Genomic DNA, 18,760 nt, shown 5'->3' with positions numbered 1-18,760 from the left:
GGCTTATCAAGAATAGAAAAAGGAATCAGATTTAAGTAGTCATAATCTATTGCCAATATTTTCTGTTCTGGAGAAAATCTACATATCTCAAGGACATACAAGAAATTTAAATCAATTGCAAACCAAAATAGACCTACAGCTCCATAATACTAGAATTATTTCAGGTCATGTTGTGTGCACCAGTGTGGTGGATTGCCCTTGGCTGAACACCAGGTATTCACCAAGCTGCCCTGTCACTTCCCCTCTTTAGGACAGGGCAGAGAGAATAAGATGGAAAACAGCTCATAGGTTGAGATAAGGCAGTTAGGTAAAAAAAAGTGAAAAGTTGCACACATGCAAACAAAGGAAAAGACAAAAGTGTCATTCTGTGCTTTCCATCAGTAACTGGTATCTGGCTACTTCCTGGGAAGAATCCATTTCTAAAAGGTGATCACACATTCAAAAGCTGTACCTTCTGCCTGTTAACATATTTTTCCTTACTGCTACTAATGTGTCATTTTTCAGGTCCTGCCTCTTTTGAGTTTGTTCTGGTTTCATTCTTCTGATTCGTCCTAGTTTCCATTCCTCAGTTGTCTTGCCTGGTTCATGTTCATTGTCTGGCTAGTCTGAGTCTCCCCTTTGGACTTCCACATCAATTAGCAATTAGTCTTGATTCTCTTCTATAGAACCCTCTCCTATGTAGCTGTGCCCTGCTCCATGGGCCTGCAGTCTTTCATCCATGTATTGGTCCTTATTTTCCAGGGCCTCAATGCTGGCTTTGCTTATCCCATTTCTTCTACCATACAGTCTGTTTGGTAGTTCTATTTCTAATATCATTCTCTCACTCTTTAGGTAGTTCTCTCTTTACCCTCATCCTGTACTTCTAGCTCCTTCTTCCCGAACAATCAGTGGATACTTCCCTTGCTCCCATTCTCTGAGATAGGTTTCATGTGTTTGTTACCACTTCCATTTCTTTCTTCCATTTTTACGCTTCTTGCTCAGTGTTTCCCCCTGCCTCCTTACTTGTTCCAAATTTTCCTCTCCATCTTTTCTGCACCTCCCTCCCAGATACATCTAATCTTTGTCCCAGCCTGCTTTCTCTAGTTATGGGGCCCACAGTGTCCAGTTTTGTTGTGTGGGTGTTGTTTATGCTGCTGCTTCTTCCTTTGCTGCTCAGCCCTAGCAGGTGATGGTCTAATTAGTTTTATGCTTGACCTGGTATTCTACAATCCAAACTCATAATTTCAGTGGGAACCTGTATTCCCCCCAGGCTAGTATATGTTAAATTCAAGGAAGAATCTTTTAGACCTGTGGCTGTGAAGTGTGGTGACCTACAGATATGGAAAAGATTTGCCTTTTGAAATGCATAGAACTTGCCCAAAGTTATGCAGGTTGTAGGAGAATGGTAGAGGTGCATTCCAACTGTTTCGCTTTCCAGGCAGACTTTCAAGCCTCTGTTCTAAATCATAAAGATATTTCAGCCTTGCATAGAAAAGTCAATAGAATTTAGTAATTTGGCCAAAAATGTACTCTTGTTCTGTGTCAGAAATAGCTGCATATTTCTCCCTGAAATTTCTCCTCTCTGAAATCACTCCTGAATGACTGTTCAGCCTAAATAGAGTCCACCTGAGTTATAAGAAACTGAAGATGTGGTGTGATAATGGACCAATTTGGTACTAAGGCTCTTCCCTTCCCCCTCATTCTGTAGCTGTGTCCCAGCCCCATGCCTTTTGGCAGGCTCTTCCTCTGCTTCTCCCATGCTCCTGTCTTCATTCCAACCTTCTCTTTCTGTTGTGGCTGCCCTCTTGTTTCCACCACCTAACCTCTATCAGCTGTTTCCTTTATTGCTGTAATCGCTGTGTATTTTCACACAATGACCTCTTTGTCACTGTTGGAGCAGCCCAGCTGTTTGATGGCAACAGACTAGTTTGCATGCATAGTTTATCCTGTTTTAATTTAGTATTTTCTCCTAGCTGATAGAGGAGGAGGGAAATAACCATACACCCTTTATGTTAAGCCAAAATGGCATCTTGATTTTGATAACGGTGAGATTAGCATACTGGTAATTTATAACAAACATAACTTTGAATAACTTAGCTTCTTTTGTAGTAATTTTATCAACTAAACTGTCAAAGGGAAGCTGCATTGGTGGCAAATCATAATAATAGAAGGACAGAATGGTTTGGGTTGGAAAGGGCCTTTAAAGATCTAGTTACACAGACTCACCCGTGCCACGGGCAAGGACATCTTCCACTAGATCAGGTTGCTCAACGCCCCATCCAGCCTGGCTTTGAACATTTCATATGCAAAAAGCAAGAATGAAGACTGATTTTGATGTCTACAGTTAAACAGCAATAAATGAAGAGAAGGGTAGAGATAGACAGATAGATAGTATATCCAAATCTCAGAAAACTGGAAACCTGAGCTTCCTTTGTTTAACAGTTAAACAGACCAAGAGCAAAACCAGCCAGAATAAGGTAGCAGCAACTTTCAAGATGAAAAAGAAATGGATCCCTTACTTTACACAGCTAATGGGTTTTTCCTCTCCTTTACAAAGGCAAACTTGCAGAAATAGATGAGTTAATAGGAGCAAAGGGGAAAGAGCCAAGGGATGGTCATTGTCAGTCACAATCAATCAGTCTGAACAGCCAAAGTCTGTGGTGTGATCAAGTTGTACTGGCCCCTTATGTGGGCTGCATCTGCAATCCAAGGTGAACCATTGGTGATGTAGAATTGCTCAGGCTGACTGTGCAGACTACAAATCTTCATTACTTCTTTTATTGCAGTTTATATAATAAATCCCAATTCAAGAGAAGTGGTTTTGCTTTGTAAAAATGTGCTTGAAAAAAAATGAAGTGCCATATGGCTGTAAGGATGAATGCTTTACGAGTATTACAGAGTGAGATCTTTTGAACCTGTTGAACAATTCACATTTCCCGACAGAAGCTGGTTCAATAGCTATGGGTGTGTCCCAGAAAATTCAGCATTAGTAATGCTTTCCAGAATAGGTGGGAAATTGTTTAGAAAATGGCAGTGGGAAATATGTTCAATGTTGCACAAAACTGTTATTTTTCAGTCATTTGGGACTATTAATGTGCTTTACTAGATCTGCCCGGCTTTCTGTGGATATTCTTCAGATGGAATTTTTTAATGGTCTCCATTAGTTTATCATTTTAACAAGTGTACAGATAGCTGAAGTGATTAGCAGATGAAATGACTTCAGAGTATAAATTCTCATTTGGTCTTTGAGGTTATATTTCATCTCTGTTGTATGCCTTCCTAATTACAAGCATATTTCAATACTTACAGTTAGAATTTTAAAGATGTATTATTCAACTTCTCCAGATCGGAATTAAAAACAACATAGGCTGACATGTTGTATTTTTTCTTCAAACTCTGATAACATATTTTCTTTCTCATTTAAGCTTAATTATATTTTAAAAATATTAAAGGAATAATTGTTTTAAGCCGCATGGCAAAGTTCGGTGTATTTTTCAATTAAACTATTGTTGGTTGGATTGTTTTGGTTTCTTTTTTTTCTTTCCTTGTTAAAACAACACTATGCTCTGTTACACTTTCAGTGGAACAAAGCAGTTCATCTCTGAACCTGCATCAGTGTGTCCTGTCATTGGTGGCAGCACTGAAGAAAGCTCAGTGCAAAATTTGCAGTTTTGTCTTGTCCTCAAGAAATGTCTGAAGACTAAATAAAAAGTACAGGAAACTGTTGGAACAATATGATTTACATACAGCTTTGTGACTTCAGATAATCTCAGAGTATATCTTAACTGTGTTGGATTTTTTCCTTGTGAAGTAGCGTCATTAAAACCCAATCTGTGCGAAGCACGTAGAACATTAATTAACATTGGGAAGAAAAGAGATGTCTGAGCCTTTCACCTGTAAGGTACCCTTTATCTCCAGCTGAGTTTGCCAGCCTTGAATGCTATTTGTCATCTTCCCCAACAGGTATCTTGATATTTTTTTCCATGGTATCTTTTATACTTTGAATGGCTTCTCTAATGCCAATACCATGTGTTAGAATATTATCGTCTCACACTGGAGGCTTTAATTTTTTTTTTTTTTTGCAAACAAAACAAGACACATTAAATTAACTGGTGTATACTTCCTTTTAGAAACAATTAATTTAAGGGAGCATTGAGAAAGGTAAAATGTCTATTCCCAGTTTAAGGATGTTGTATATACAGGTTTGTATAAGGCCTGTCTGTTACGATGATTTTTATATAACTGTTCTTTACAGGTGTTCTTTACAACAAGGGTGTTGCTCATTATTTTCTGCTAAATCAAACACACACAAGGATAGTTCTACATACAGCTTTGCTGTGGTGTTATGGTGCACACTCGTGGGTGGTCTTTACCTATGCAAGGAGGCATCTTGGCTTCGGCTGTGGATTGTAAGGAATGAAATGGGTTATGTAGACGAGGACTCCTTTAATGAATAGTGATCATTAGGGCAGGATGGACCTGTCTGGCTGCTTCTAAATGTGAAGTAATTTCATTTTTTGTTAATGGTAAAGCTATTATATGATTTGCAATAAAGGAATGGTGGGATCATTCTCTTTGTGCTTATATTTTACATTGATGCTTCTTTTTTGATACGTACATGAATATTCACACTTTTATCTTTACATTTTTGGTATATGTATTTAAGTGCATACTTATATAAGTGTATGCATCATATTTAATGATATTTTAGCACACTATTGAAAAAGCATAGCATTATTGAGATACTTTTTCATAGTATCTTAAATCTCTCAATCTTTTTTCTTTTTTCCCTGGTTGCACCTTTTGGCTTTCCTTAAGGAAATAGATTTTGTCTGAGCAATCTTTTGGGTTTAGCTAACCTTGACCTTCAATGCTTGTAGGAATCCTACCCTGAGCTGCATGCTGTCCTTTAACTTCTTATCATAAGCACAGTCTGCTTCTTCTCCCTGTTCCACTGTAAGGCATCTGTATTTAAAATAGTATGGATAATCTCCATTTTGATTACATGCATTCAAGGCTAAAAAAGTTGTGATTGCACTATGTCTTACTTTAAAAAAGTGATTTTTGCAAGTCCCAGGATGGGATAAGACATAACAATTTTTATTTTTCTGGGACTGAGTTTTTTGTTCTGTGAATTAAATGGTAATACGGTTTTATTAGATCATTCTGCGTTACGTTGCATTACAGAGGAAATAGGGCATTTACAGATGTGAGCTATTGATAGTTTAGGTATCAGATCTAACACAATGAAATGGCTTATTAGGATCATGGAAAGCTCTAAAATTCTTGTATGAATCTTCATGGTACATGCAACTTTATAATGTTGTCAGTTTTAATGGAAATATGTGATCAATGGTTTTCATTGCCTGAGAAAGTATTTAAATCTTCTTTTAACTGGTCATTAGTTGCTGATAGGTAGAAGGATTCTAATAATACCAAAGTGTCTCTTCACTGAGGGACTGCTGATTATCTGGCACTGGCTGCTTCATGGATCATGTTTGTCTTACAGGAAAAGCCTGCCCAAAATTTCTCTCCACAGAAATGAACTGTTCTTTTTTCCCCCCAAAGTGCTGCAATGTAGAAGGTCTTGTAGGAACTGTGAATTCCATATAGAAAAGTACATACAGTGTCTACTTTAGTTACAGTATACCTGAGTCACCATTCTTTTCAGTTCTGCTCAGATTCCTAAGTGACAATAGAAAAGTCAATTATGAGATTTTAAATTACTTGTAGTGGGTGTACTTTGCTGTCTTGGTGCCAAGGATGAGATCCAGCCTCATGACTGAAGGAGCTTGTGTGGTGGGTGCCTGTCCAGTGTTAGCATCCACACATCTCTGTGTGTATTTAGGCAAAGACCCCATTGAGTGTAAAGAGCACATCCCATTTTGACACACCCTACTCTGATCTGGCCTGAGTTCAGTGAGCAGGAAGAAATACTCTGTCAGAGTGAGTGTAACTTGGCAACTTCTCCTTTTTCTCTTCCACCTTTGTTAGTAGTGAGTTTATTGCAGTTTTCTTTTTGTCATCAAGGGCTGAAACTATAGTGAATGTGTAACAAGAGCTTCCAGCTTTTTATGTTAGGGGGGCAGTCAGCCCTATGAAGAGAACATGGTTTAAGCTGGTTCAGAAAGGCAGCTTTATCTGGCTTGGATTAAAGGATACTACACTATCATTATCTAAGTCTCAAAAACTATTTTTGTGGAAAAGTAGGTGCTTAACACGATCAGCAACACATTGCAGCAACCAGCACCTATGAAAATGGCACAGTCATAATTGCGAGAAAAGGCAAGGGATACCTTTTCATGGAGAGAAATGTGTCCATGAACTATTTACACCAGAAACTGGCAAATGGATTTTGTACTGAGAAACTGAATTAAGGGAACTGTAACAATTTTGTGGCCTCATTCAGGCAAATCTTAAGCCTTTGGAAGCTTAATGAGAGAGGAGGTATTTTAAAATTTCCAGGGGCAAGGACTGGGAGACTCCACCACTGCAAATGGTCATGTAACTGTCAAAGTTACTCTTGAAGCATTGACTGCCAAAATAAAAGTGTATTTTTAGGAAATTTGGAAGTAAAGATATGCTCTGAGTAGGAGCACTGTCTTCTATCCCTTAATTGTTGCAATTCTGTCAAGAACTTGTAAAACCTTCAAATATTTTCTCCTAAAAGTACTACTATGGTTTTGTGATTGCCTGAACTTAAAGGGAAACTGACATATCATACCTTATATCCCATTAGGCACCTCTTGTTCCAAGTCTCAATTCAAGCATGTTTGGCTGCACCGGTCCTACAATGAATAAAGTGTAGGTTTCATTTTTAGGGCTGTTATAAAGCAGGAATTACTGCAGGGGAAAAGAAAAAGTGTCAATAAATAGGTGTGGAATTACACCTATTTGGAATTACATAAAAAGATTAATTTCATAAAGTCCACATTTCCTTACATGTCAAAGTCACAGCAATGCATAAAGTAAAAGCACTTAAACCAGGGTTCCTATTGCTATTCCTCCATCTTGACATTGTCTTAATCCATGACTAGGTTAACTAGGTGAGCAAAGTGCTTCCAATCTCTCTTTTCTGTCTAGTTGAGCTGCTTTATTCAGTATATCTCTGCTTCTGAAGATGTAAGGTTCCTTTCTATATAACATAATGGTAAGGAAGCTTTTGCAATTTTGAGCTTTATTAACTGAATTAATGCCTTCAGCAAGAGTACAGATACAGAATGTGTGCCTTTACTGAAAGTATATTTAATTTTTATCACTTTTATGACAGTTCTGCAGTCTTTTGTCTGGAAACAAAATGGGTGAATATAAAAAATTGGCACATAGTTGATATGAAATTTAATGCTAATGTATCTATATTGTGATTTTTTTTCCTGAGTAGCAAGTAGTGTAATGGCTTGATAGCTTGAAAGAATTGGAGAATTTGAAAAGAGAGATCCCTCCTTTGTTTTACATTATCTGGCTGTGCTGAGGAAAAATGTGTGAGAAGTTTTCATTGTGAGGTGGGTGGAATTCTTTCTATCAGAGAATATCAATGCCCAGGACCTCACACTTAATGGGATCAAAGCTAATTCAACCTGAACAATCCTGAGACCATGGGTAGGAAGAGACTAGATTTCTGTAAAAAGAGGTGCAAAGCTACAAAATAATCAGACATTGCAGTTATTAACAAAGACCTGTAAACTTAATTCAATAGCTAGCATTTTCTTGGACAGAAAGTTCACCAAGCTCCAGGTATTTTGAGAGATTCTTTTTGCTAGTTCTGAATATTAATTTTTTCCAATCCTACTTGCCATTTCTATCATTAGACATCACTTTTGTTGTGGTTATAACAAGGAAACTCCCCACAGTGAAGATCAATGCAGAGTCAGGTAATTACAGTTTATATCTATGTTAACAAGCTTTGATTATTTTGTAGTCAAATGGAGCTGTAATGCAACATAGAAGTTTTCCAAAACTTAAAAAGAAAATCTCAAATTTTAAGCTATTTTTGTAGAAAATATAGAGATCATTCATTGTAGGGAACAAGAGTTAGCAGTAAACCCAAATAATGGGTGCTCCAGCTCATGGAGTCTGCTGTTGCAGAATGAACTTGTCTGAATTCAGTTTTCCTAGACTGATTATTCAGGAATGCACCAAAATTTTTTGAGACTGCTGAGACAATAAATACATAAAATATACCTGGTTTTCTTATTGTGTCATCTTTATGTAGTTATAAAAATTCAGTGTTAGAATTTAAGCATTTCATTATGTATTTAGGGCTTTGACAGCTGATCTTGTTGTTTGTTCTGGGTATTTTGACCTTTCCTAGACACTTCAGCTGTGAACTGTCAGAGGTGTCTGTGTGTGTCAGACTTCATAGCTGGCAGTCATGAGTATGATTGCTTTGAAAATTGGTATAGATAGGTAGACAAGTTTTGCTTCCTGTATCATTTTAAGAACAGAAAAATAGGTTTTTTGGTCAACCTCAGTTGTCTGTGCTGAAGGACTTTTATTGTTAAGTTATTTTTTCCTAAGTATCCCTGAGCTTACTGATTGTTGTACACTCTACCATCTATTGACTAGAGGGACAACAGACATTGTTTAAGTTTACCCATTAAAGTTACTATTTCTTCAATCCTTCACCAAAGCTTTCCTATTAGGATGCCTGCAAAACAGTGAAACAGGGGTTAAGGAACAACCATGCTGTGGCGAATTTTATCTTAACAATTGGTGCCATTGCCAAGTCCTCATCAGGCAGACATGAAGTGTTCATTTTAAAGGGAGAGGTGATTTGTATGGCTAAGGTCAAAGGCTCTGTTTTCATGAAAATAACCCTTGCAGGTAAAAGAGAAGGAAGAAGACCTAAACCCTGTATTGTGGATATTTTTCCCTTTTAGGAGTATTCTTAAATTTCCCTTAAGGAAGGAGTGTTTGACTGTCCCTAGCCAGTAGCTGGGGCAGAAGGAGGATGGTGTAGCTTAGTTCTCTAAATTTGTCCAGTATTGCCTTAATTTTGGCTGACCATGTGATGATGAACATGACAAATTATTTGCTGTGCAAACCAAAGAACCGGTGTAGTTCTTCTGTAGAAGAAATCAGTTGTTCCAAAACCACAAGTTGATCATACCTCTCTCTTGTATGCAGATGGTGTGTTGATCTTTCATTCCTGGGGGGGATCTTCATCAAAATCCAGGATTAAGCTTCCGTATATCTGAATTTCTGGTATCATGCCTGTGCTGAAGTGCTGGAATCCCTCTCCCTCCTATTGCTGCAGACAAAAAATGGCTTGGCTGTTCCTGTACAAGCCTCCTTTAGACTAACCAGTGTTGAGTTCAGCATGAGAGCCAGCAGGCACTTGACCCATCTGCCAGTTTTGTGTCATGGGAGGTGATTAAAGCCTCCCCTTTGGTTGAAGCTTTACTGGTGCCGTGAGGAATACCAGATTCTTGAGGCCAGAGTCCGAATGGCTGAGGAGGAATGTGTTGCATGACTGCCATGGGGCTGTGAGGCTGGAAGAAAGGGAGCCTTGGCCTGGCTTCTCCTTCTGGGACTGCTCAGAGGTTTTTGCTCAGTGACTGGTTTTGACACAACTGAGTAAACACAAAGTTTAGCTTAGGTTTTGTGGTCTTGCAATAAGTACAGTTATTATATACTTGGTTGTTGCTATTGATCTATAAACATGAAACACTTGTTTTTTAAGAGTTGCCTCAACTAAATGCCATTTTTTTCCCCTTAAAAATTGAATATAACACATATGTAAAATATAACTTATGGTTTATATCAGCTAAAATCAGCTGTTCCACTTCTTGAAGTCTTTCCAGTTTTAAAAAGACCATCCTTTCTGTAGGTGAATGAATAATGTAGGTTAGCTTGTTTCTGTGGGCATTTATTACAGCCACACAGAACAGTTCCTGGAGAGGTTTTGCTATTTTTTATTTAGCAGCAGTGAAAATTGCAATTATTCTATTTACTTGGCTTGCCACTATGGCAAAGAGTAACTCTTTGGACTGTGAGGAGGAAATGTTTGTTTTCTCTGGCTGCTCCTTGCATATGCTGCTCCAATTACGATTAAATATGAATATTCACTGATAAAATGGGGCATTTCTCAAGTTCGGTTAAATTGATTTTTTAAATCCAAGATATAAGTGAAGACAACCCATCTTGTGTTTTGTGTAATGCTATTCATTATACAGAACTAATAGACAGTGTAGGGAATCAATAAAATATCACCATACATGTCAGATGAACATTAGGGCTGTAAATTCTTCATCAGGAAGAATCTGTAGGGGAAAAAAGGAAACAAAAAGCTAGATCAAAAGTGATGTGGGGAATTAATGTGGAGAAGATGAAAGGGAAGGAAATGAACAATAGGGTTGATGTAAGTGGAGGATTAGGTAAAGCAGAAGCAATCATTTTTTATGGAACAGATGAAAATAAATTGAGAATAATTGTTATGGGAGGTGCAAGTGGTGGCAAGTTGAAATTGACGTGTATTTAATGGCCTGATGAAAACTAGGGCTTGTTCATGAATTGTGCCTATGATTCATTTCCAAGTAGATTTCTAATACTTCTTGTAGTATTGAGTGTTGTTCTGTCTGTGGCATTCACACAAGCTTATTGGATTCTTTAGAAAGTTAAAATACTGTGCTGGCATCATTCAATGTTATTTAGATAACAATTTTATTTAAAATATTTGAAGTCAAGCAAACCCTCCATCCACATCTGCCGACTCTGTATACACAATGCTAGGTTAACTGGCTTTGCTTAAAGGAGTGTTTACAGACACAGTTCATTACTTGGGTCTGCAACTTAACTCTGAAAGTTCCTAGAATACACAAGAAACTGAAATTATTATTAGGGCAAAATTTTACCTGTTTGTAGGCATGCTAAATGCTGTTAATAATGTCTTAGGAATAAGGAAAGCCTGTTTCCCGGAACTGTACATTAGGCTGATGTATGGTTCTGTTATGAAGAGTACTTTGAGAGGACCTGGTGTTACTGTGTTCCCTGGCTGTCCTCTGCTGTATCCCACTCCATGCAGAAGGTAAAGGAGCCAGATCCTTGGCTCTCAGATCTCATGGGCATCCCATTCTCTCACAGAGCAGCAGTGGTTCTGTAAACCCTGTGCCTTTGTGCTCAAGAAAGACCACCGAGAAAAATCTGAAGGGGCAGTGCTACCTTCTTTCTTGAGTCTTTTTCCCACAACTAGTAGGGAAGCCCTGAGTAAGGGGTGGAGGAGGCATTTGTTCTTGAGGGAAATTTGTTTGTTCTTTAGCTTAAAAGATTCTTCCTGGAGAAATCCTAATTTTTTCCTCATAATTCTGCCATACTACTCACATCAGTCAAGAGCTATGATGATTACACCTGTAGGAGATTTTCGAACTTGTTATTCCTGACTGTCCTTTGTTTGCCAAAGTTCATCTATAAGTCAAAGCATTGGACATGGTGGCGCCGGAGGGAGGCAAGTGTAATGTTGTGATATTATGTAGATCTGTCACTTATAATTTGGAGGCTGTCTCTTTCAACATTTTGCTGTTTTTCATAGCAGTACATTCAAGCTCACTTCAGTCCTTGTTGCTCTGTCTCTGCTGTTCTTGATTCCTCACCACCTTTTGAATAATGAGGCCTTGAATTATAGACACACAATGGTACCAAGCTCTTTATAGCCCTCTCCCTACCATTTATGATCTGTTTGATTTTTCTCATGTGTGAAGTTAGCTTTGTTAAGATGATTTTCTCAGTAGGGCCTCTGTATAGACAGGGACTATGATTTCCCGCTCTGAAATTGTGTCCCTTGCCTTTTTGACCTTGTTATAAAGTAGTTATTTTGTTGAATCCAAAATTAATTTTTTATTTGCTGGTGTTTTCTTTTAATGTTACTGAGCATTTTCCCCAAAGTTTGCAACTTGCTTTTGGATTTTTTAAAAAATTTTGTTCAGCTTTTAAACACTTTTGTCTTCTGCTTAATTTTTTCATTTTGCCTGCTATTTGCATTGTATTATATTTCCTGCTGATATACTTGCATATAACCTTTCAAGCTATTAAGAAATATTAGGTAGGTCTTTTTGATTTATTTCATTGACTATTTCCTAGATTTTCAATTTCCAGCTACATTGATTCTCTGGATTTTAGGTGCAGCCTTCTGAAGGCCTGGATCTCAAAGAATGCCTTGTATAGTTGTATTTTTTCTTATTTTCTGGGTTAAAACTTGTGTGGAGCAAGATCTTTAATGTTGTCTGTTCAGTCTCTGTGGTGCTTCCAGCTATTGGCTGTTACAGTGTCAAAGTTAAATTTTGTTTCTTAGTGAGAATGAGTTTCACATTTTTTGAAATAAATCAGCTGAGATTAGCTGATTGCTCCCCCATATCCTGTTATTGAAGGTAAACTGCAATTGCTTCTACACTGTATGGATATACTGTCCTTTTGTAGTATGAGGTGAGTGATTTAGACTGACTTATCCCCTCAGAAGCAGGGATGCCCCTGGCAAAGTTTAGTACGAATAAGGGAGCAAAATTAGTTCAGAATCATTGCATTCCTTGCATTGAGCTCTTCTCCAGTCTTCTAAGAAGAGGAATTTCTCTTACAGATATTTTCTTGATTCTTTTATCCCTGAATGGAGCATCTCTGTGTTCTTGTGCAAGGACCACTTTAAATGACTGGGATAGTGGAGTGTCCCCATCTCTTACACAGGATGTTTTCTGCAGTGTTAGAGTGTTTCTGCAGTGTTAGAGCCCAGACAGATTTACTGGGCTCAGGAATTGGGCCCTCATTTAAAAGTGCTAGGAGAAAGTGGGAAAGTGTTGTGAGTTCTAGGATTTTAAATATGAAAGTGTGAGGATCCACCAATAAACCTCCCACATTTTCCCATCTCATTGATGTTTTACAGCTACACTGGAAGATATGAAATGATGGCTGCTAAAATAAAAGATTCTGTCTTGTCTTCTAAGTTTTTAGAAAGAGTTAATAGAAAATCAGATTAAGAAATATTGAGTTTCTGAAAGGTCCCAAAATGTTTTTAGAGATAGCACCATAGTACAATTCTATGAAAGATAAGCCTTTTGTGACAAAACCTAAAAAAAAAGAAATCTAATACATTTCCCATGTATTTAAACCAGCAAAGGCAACTATAGTGTCAGGATGCCCCTTCTGTTGCTGCCTGAGAAGCAGTCATGATTGTTGGGTATTTTCTGAGCATTTTCTTCCAATCTGATATCTAAATCATATCTCTGTAATATCAGTGTTGTAGTAAATATGCAGCCTAATGTGTGCTGATTGAATGTTTCATTTTGGACAGTGTAAAACTTGCTCTGTTCTTTTTGACAGCTGTTTAAAAGATGTGTATTTTTGATTTGTCCAAAGTCTGAATATTTATAAGGGATTAAAATAACGAGGTTGTTTAGCCGGTGCTGACTGCAATTTTGTAGCTGCAGTATCATAATCATTTCATGAGGTTTCTCTGTTAAGGAAATTGTCTTTGTTTAATGCTAAAGGATGTAGGTAATCTGTCTCTAATGCCAAATTATTTCAGGGTGTGAACTTCACTTTTTCCCCTACATTTACGTAGATCGGAAAACTGAATGTTCCAAACAACTTGTGGAACAGTTTCCATATCAACTTTTGTACTAAAAATGTAATTAAAATTGTTCAACCTAAAACGTAAAAAAGAACTCAAATTTAATTTATATGGCTTTTAAAAAGAAAATATTGTTTCTTATTTAAGTGGTTTTGTTAGCATGGTGGATTTGAATTTCACCCAGTAAAAGTCAGTGGCAAGCCACTGTTGCCTATTTAAATGTAAGTAGCTGGAATCATAAGGAAATACTGAATTTGAAGAGGTATCTATTCACACACGTTACTTTTATGCCTTTTGAGTGAATTCATGGTAATCAGTTTGTTAACATAAACAATGCAATCCCATTAACTTCTAAGGTAAATAGCATTAGATGCAAACATCTTTTTTACATTGCTACATGACTTGATTTGTTCTGCATATGGAAACACTTTAAAACTTTTTTGCATTTCCTCTTTTGTGTAAGTGGCTTATGACTCTTGTGATATCTCATCTTTTACCTGCTGTGTCAGCTTTGCATCCCTATCCCCTGTGCACTGGCCTGTGTTCTTCCCTTTCCTATTTATCACTGACACATCTGGAGTGGTGACATTCCTATTCCCTATTCTGCGTTTATTTTAAAGCTAGAGGAGGGGTTTCTAAAGAGGGAATATGCTTACTTACTGCTACTACTAATTCCTTACAGTTTTCCCTGCAAGATGGCTGGTGTGTTTTGATAAAAATGAGTATTTTTGTCTTGGTATTAGTCAAATATGCCTGAGACAGATTATTCAAGTATGAGGTTGGGGAGCAGGAAATGATGGAATGGATTTGGTAAGGATTCATGATGCTATTACTTCTCACTAGCTTCTGAAAATTTATCAGATAAAAACACTTGCTTTGGTTTTAAAGTCATCAAGCCCCCAAAGTAATCAAACAATGGGAATAGATTTATAGGTATTTTTATTGCATCTAGACTCTTCTTCCTCAATGCTTACTTTTGTTTCTAAAATGAAAGTCCACTTATATCTCCTAGCTCAAAGAAAAGGTCTCCTATAAACACTTTTTCTTATATTTAAGAAACATTAAAGCTAGTCTAGCTGTTACAATTTTATTGTTTACCTTAATCCAAATGCTTGGTAGAGCATACAGAAGTGATCTCTTTGGCTATTTGATCAAAGGACATTGCAGATGAGATCAAAAGAGATTTGGCTTTTGAAAGAATCAGGTTTGATTCTACGATACGCTTATTGTTCTGAACCATCTGGGGCAGTTTGGGGAAGATATGAAATAGCAAATATTTAGCATGTGAAGCTTTTAGTTGAAGTGGTGAATAACCTTGGACTGGGTATATTCAAAGGACTGGTGTTGACCTATATCCTGTTGTGACAGCTGAGAGCAGCAGGTTGGAACTGCTGGATGAAATCCATACTCAGTTGCCCACTGTACTTTCTTCTTGTCACTACACAATGTCAAATCAAAGACACTTTTTTATTTTATTTTTTTTAACTGCTGCTTATTCTAGCTGTTTACTAATTCAAAGAGAATATGGACTTGATACCATGGTAGTACAATGGGAAAAGTAATTTAAATCCGTGGCAGACGGTGTCCAGTCTGAGCATCCACCCTACATAACTAGGCTGAGGTAGAATACAACCTCCAAATATAATAAAGTGGTGCTTTTCTTTCTCATTAGCTGTTTTGGTGCCTGCTGATTTTGTTGGATCTCTGTATCAAGTTGTAAATGGTGTGTGAAATAAAACACTTCTCAGCTGATGGATATGATCCTCATGATTACAAATGCTCTTCAGATTGCTGCGGTATGTTTTGTTTAGATCAGACATGGAAATCTACCTAATGCATAATGCTCAGTTTAGAAAGGAGATGAGGCCAGATAAGAAAAAAGACCAGTAGGAGCCAGCTTTTGGTATCTAGGTAGTAGTACTGGGAGTTCCTCACTGGCCAGTATTAATTCTCACCCCGCTCCTAATTATGAAAACAAAAATTAGAGACTTGAGACTTACACTTCACGTGTCAGCAGCACATTGGCAATCAATGCAGTAATTCATTAATTCTTGACTCTAAGCTTGAGATCCAGCTTCTGGTGATACAGTCTATTTAAAAAAAAAGTAAAATCTGTCTTAGCTTGTGTATCCTTATTACATAGCTTTCACTGAATCAAATGAATATTCACTAAATGAATATATGTATTAGGTGAATACTTTAAAAGAAAGAAATGTATTCCAAAATGTGTTTTTTCTAAAAGGGTAGTATGAATTTTAGTCTGCCGTGTTTTATAGTGGCACTTTGGTATGATAATGTCATTCTACTCTTTGAGAATTTATACTGTCAAGTGGGATAGGGCTTGGGGATCTCTGTGTGCCTCTGAAGTGAAAGAATGGAAACTTGGCAGCTCAAAGTCATTTCGGAATGAGGCTTGCTTAATGATTTCAGTATATAGACATGAATCATGACTCAATAGCTACTAAACCAGCTCTGTCTACCTTATCACAATCTGTTAATCGATATGTCTCTGGCTCCCAGCATAATGGTCCTAGTCACACAGACCCTGTCATTGGTCCCTCTGCTAAACCCTTTTTCAAGATAGAAAACAAGAATATCCTCAACAGATTATCCTATCAAACAAGGAAAGCTGAGTGCAACGCAGCTTTCAAAGTGCCCAGTATGGACAGATAGCAATACTGTTTGAACCACCTGCACAATTTTCCAGCTGCCTAGGAGCAATATCTGTAGCCAGGTTGGAGTGTATTTAGCTGGCCAGAGCCAGGGCATTTGTGTCTGTAGAGCAAAGTGAAAAGGAAAGCAAGTAATGTTCTTTTTTCTTTTCCACACTGATCCAATAACAATAGACACCCATATTCCTCAAACCAGCTGTACTTTTTGTGTCTGAAGCCGTTGCTGGCAGATGTCAATTACTTTTAATTGTTGTTTTATTTTCTTGATGTATTTTTAATTTCTGCCCCCCCACCCCTTTTTGTAGCCTTAGTGGGCTCAGGCAGGTTACAAGTATGAGATGTCATTTTAATAATGACTCTACAAGGAAAACTGAAGGAGTAAAACAAAGCATTTGCTGCAGTGAAGTGTTTTTGTTGCATGCAGCCTCTCTACTAGGTTTTGCAGAGAGGATCACTTCCCTGGTGAATGCTTGAAGAAAGCCCTTGCTGATTAGAGGTGATGAAGGCCATCACTTCTCCATCTCCTTTTGTTTTGATTCTGTTGTTGTTAAGCTGAGGAGCTGATGCCTGTTGTGTGCTCTTTTCCTTGGTCTCTATGCTGGCATGCTCCCATTTCTAAAGTGAGATCTACCAAAGCAGCTAATGGTAATTTGCATCTATAAGTGCTACTTTAAAGAAAAGAGAGATAATTTCAATGTGTGCACATGTGTTTGATTTATTCTAGTGGTTATGTGCTATTTGCTGCTCTTGTGATTGAGGACTGCCCATTCTGTGAATGTACTTAATACTTTGAAAACTTGAAAGTTATGATGGCACCCCACACAATGTCAAAATGTGCATTTGAAGTAAAAGCCCAGCAATTCAGCTCATCTGGTCTTGTTCATAGCAGGTAAAAGGCTGCCTTGATGACACTTAGAGCAAATGAATTTCTCTCCTGCAGTCATGCACTGAATAAATTGCTTGATCTAGTTCGGTACAAAAGGACATGATCTATAAATAGTTAACAGAGCTTTCTTCAGGACAAGTGATCTATAGACTGGAACTCTCTCTTGGGGTCTTTTAAAAAAGTAAGTGCTGATATGAACAAAAGGAAAGTTTGTTTTAAAAAAAGGCCTTTTTAATGAGATTGAAACTCACATACTTTAACTTCCTTTTGAAAGCATCTGGCCAACCACTTCAAAAGTCCAAAAGGCTAACCTTACAGTCACTTGAAGAAAAGAAAAAAGGTCAATCTGCTAATCTGATGTGAATATATTGTCAATAACTGAAAATACAAGATAAAACAGCTGGTTAATTTGAATCAAAGAAATTGCTGTCATATAAGCATTAGTGAATTCAATTTTTACAGTTTTAGGCTTAAAGGAACTTCTTTTTATGACACTTTTATACATTTGTCTATATACCTCACTGTTGGCCACAGGGTCTCTCTCTGTCCTATATGTTCCTTCATGCACTTTTTTTGGCAACTATATTGCAGGTTTTTAGACCATTGGTATTTGTAATAAGCAAAACTTTTAAGACATTTAAATGTGCTAAAGGAAGTGTCCATCTACCAAATTTCATCATGTGGCATTTTAAGAAGGAAGAAAAATTCTATAAAATCATAGACTCATTAATGTTGAAAAATATCTCTAGGATCAATGAGTCCAACCTTTAATCAAGCACACTGTGTTAGTTAAACCATAGCACAAAGCCAGACTTCCCAGGAGTGTGCTGTGGGAGACAGTTCCAAAGGCTTTACTATAGTCCAGGTAGGCATTATCCACAACCTTTCCCTCATCCACCAGGTGGGTCACCTGGTCATAAAAGGAGGCCAGGTTGGTCAAGCAGGACCTGCCTTTCCTTAACCCATTCTGGCTGGGCCTGATCCTGGGTAGTTCTGTCCATACTGTGTGACTGCACTCAGTGCAATCTGTTCCATAACCTTCCCCAGCACCAAGGTCAGGTTGACAGGTCCAAATCATCCTTCTGACCCTTCCTGTGAGTGTCACATTGGCCAACCCCCAGTCACCTGGGACAGGCTCAGTTAAGCAGGACTGGTGATCAGTGGTTGAGAGTGGCTTGGTGAGCTCTTCCAGCAGCTCCCTCAGTACCCTGGGATGGATCCCATCAGCCCCACGGAGCTGTGAGTGTCTCAGTGGCACAGCAGGGCACTCACTGCTTCCTCCTGGACTGCAGGGGCTCTGTTCTGCTCCCTGTCCCTGACTCCCAGCTCAAGAGCTGCCTGTCCTGAGGAAAACCAGTCCTTCTGTTAAAGACTGAGGCGAAGAAGGTATTAAGTACCTCAGTCTTTTCCTCAGCCTTGGTTACAATGTTCCCCTCAGCATCCAATAAAGGATGGAGATTTTCCTTGGCCTTCCTTTTTGTTGTTAATGTATTTATAAAAACACTTTTTATTATATTTCACAGCAGTTGCCAGATTGAGTTCTAGCTGAGCTTTCGCCTTTCTAATTTTCTCTCTACATGATTCTTGTACTCTTCCTGAGTTTGCTGCCCCTTCTTCCAAAGGTCATAAACTCTCATTTTTCCCCCCGAGTTCCAGCAAAAGCTTCCT

The 18,760-nt window shown here is 37.9% G+C and overlaps 1 protein-coding gene across 1 annotated transcript in view; it reads left to right on the top strand.

The window, feature by feature from the left end:
- PCCA (propionyl-CoA carboxylase subunit alpha) overlaps positions 1-18,760 on the top strand; it is a 272,561-nt gene that overhangs the window by 175,710 nt on the left and 78,091 nt on the right. The window lies entirely within an intron of this gene.

Source organism: Agelaius tricolor, unplaced genomic scaffold, assembly GCF_023055355.1.
Source record: "Agelaius tricolor isolate 1412-34295 unplaced genomic scaffold, bAgeTri1.0.p SCAF_7, whole genome shotgun sequence".
Lineage (NCBI taxonomy): Eukaryota > Metazoa > Chordata > Aves > Passeriformes > Icteridae > Agelaius > Agelaius tricolor.
Note: the sequence above shows the minus strand (reverse complement) of the source record. Positions and strands in the feature narration are given on the sequence as shown.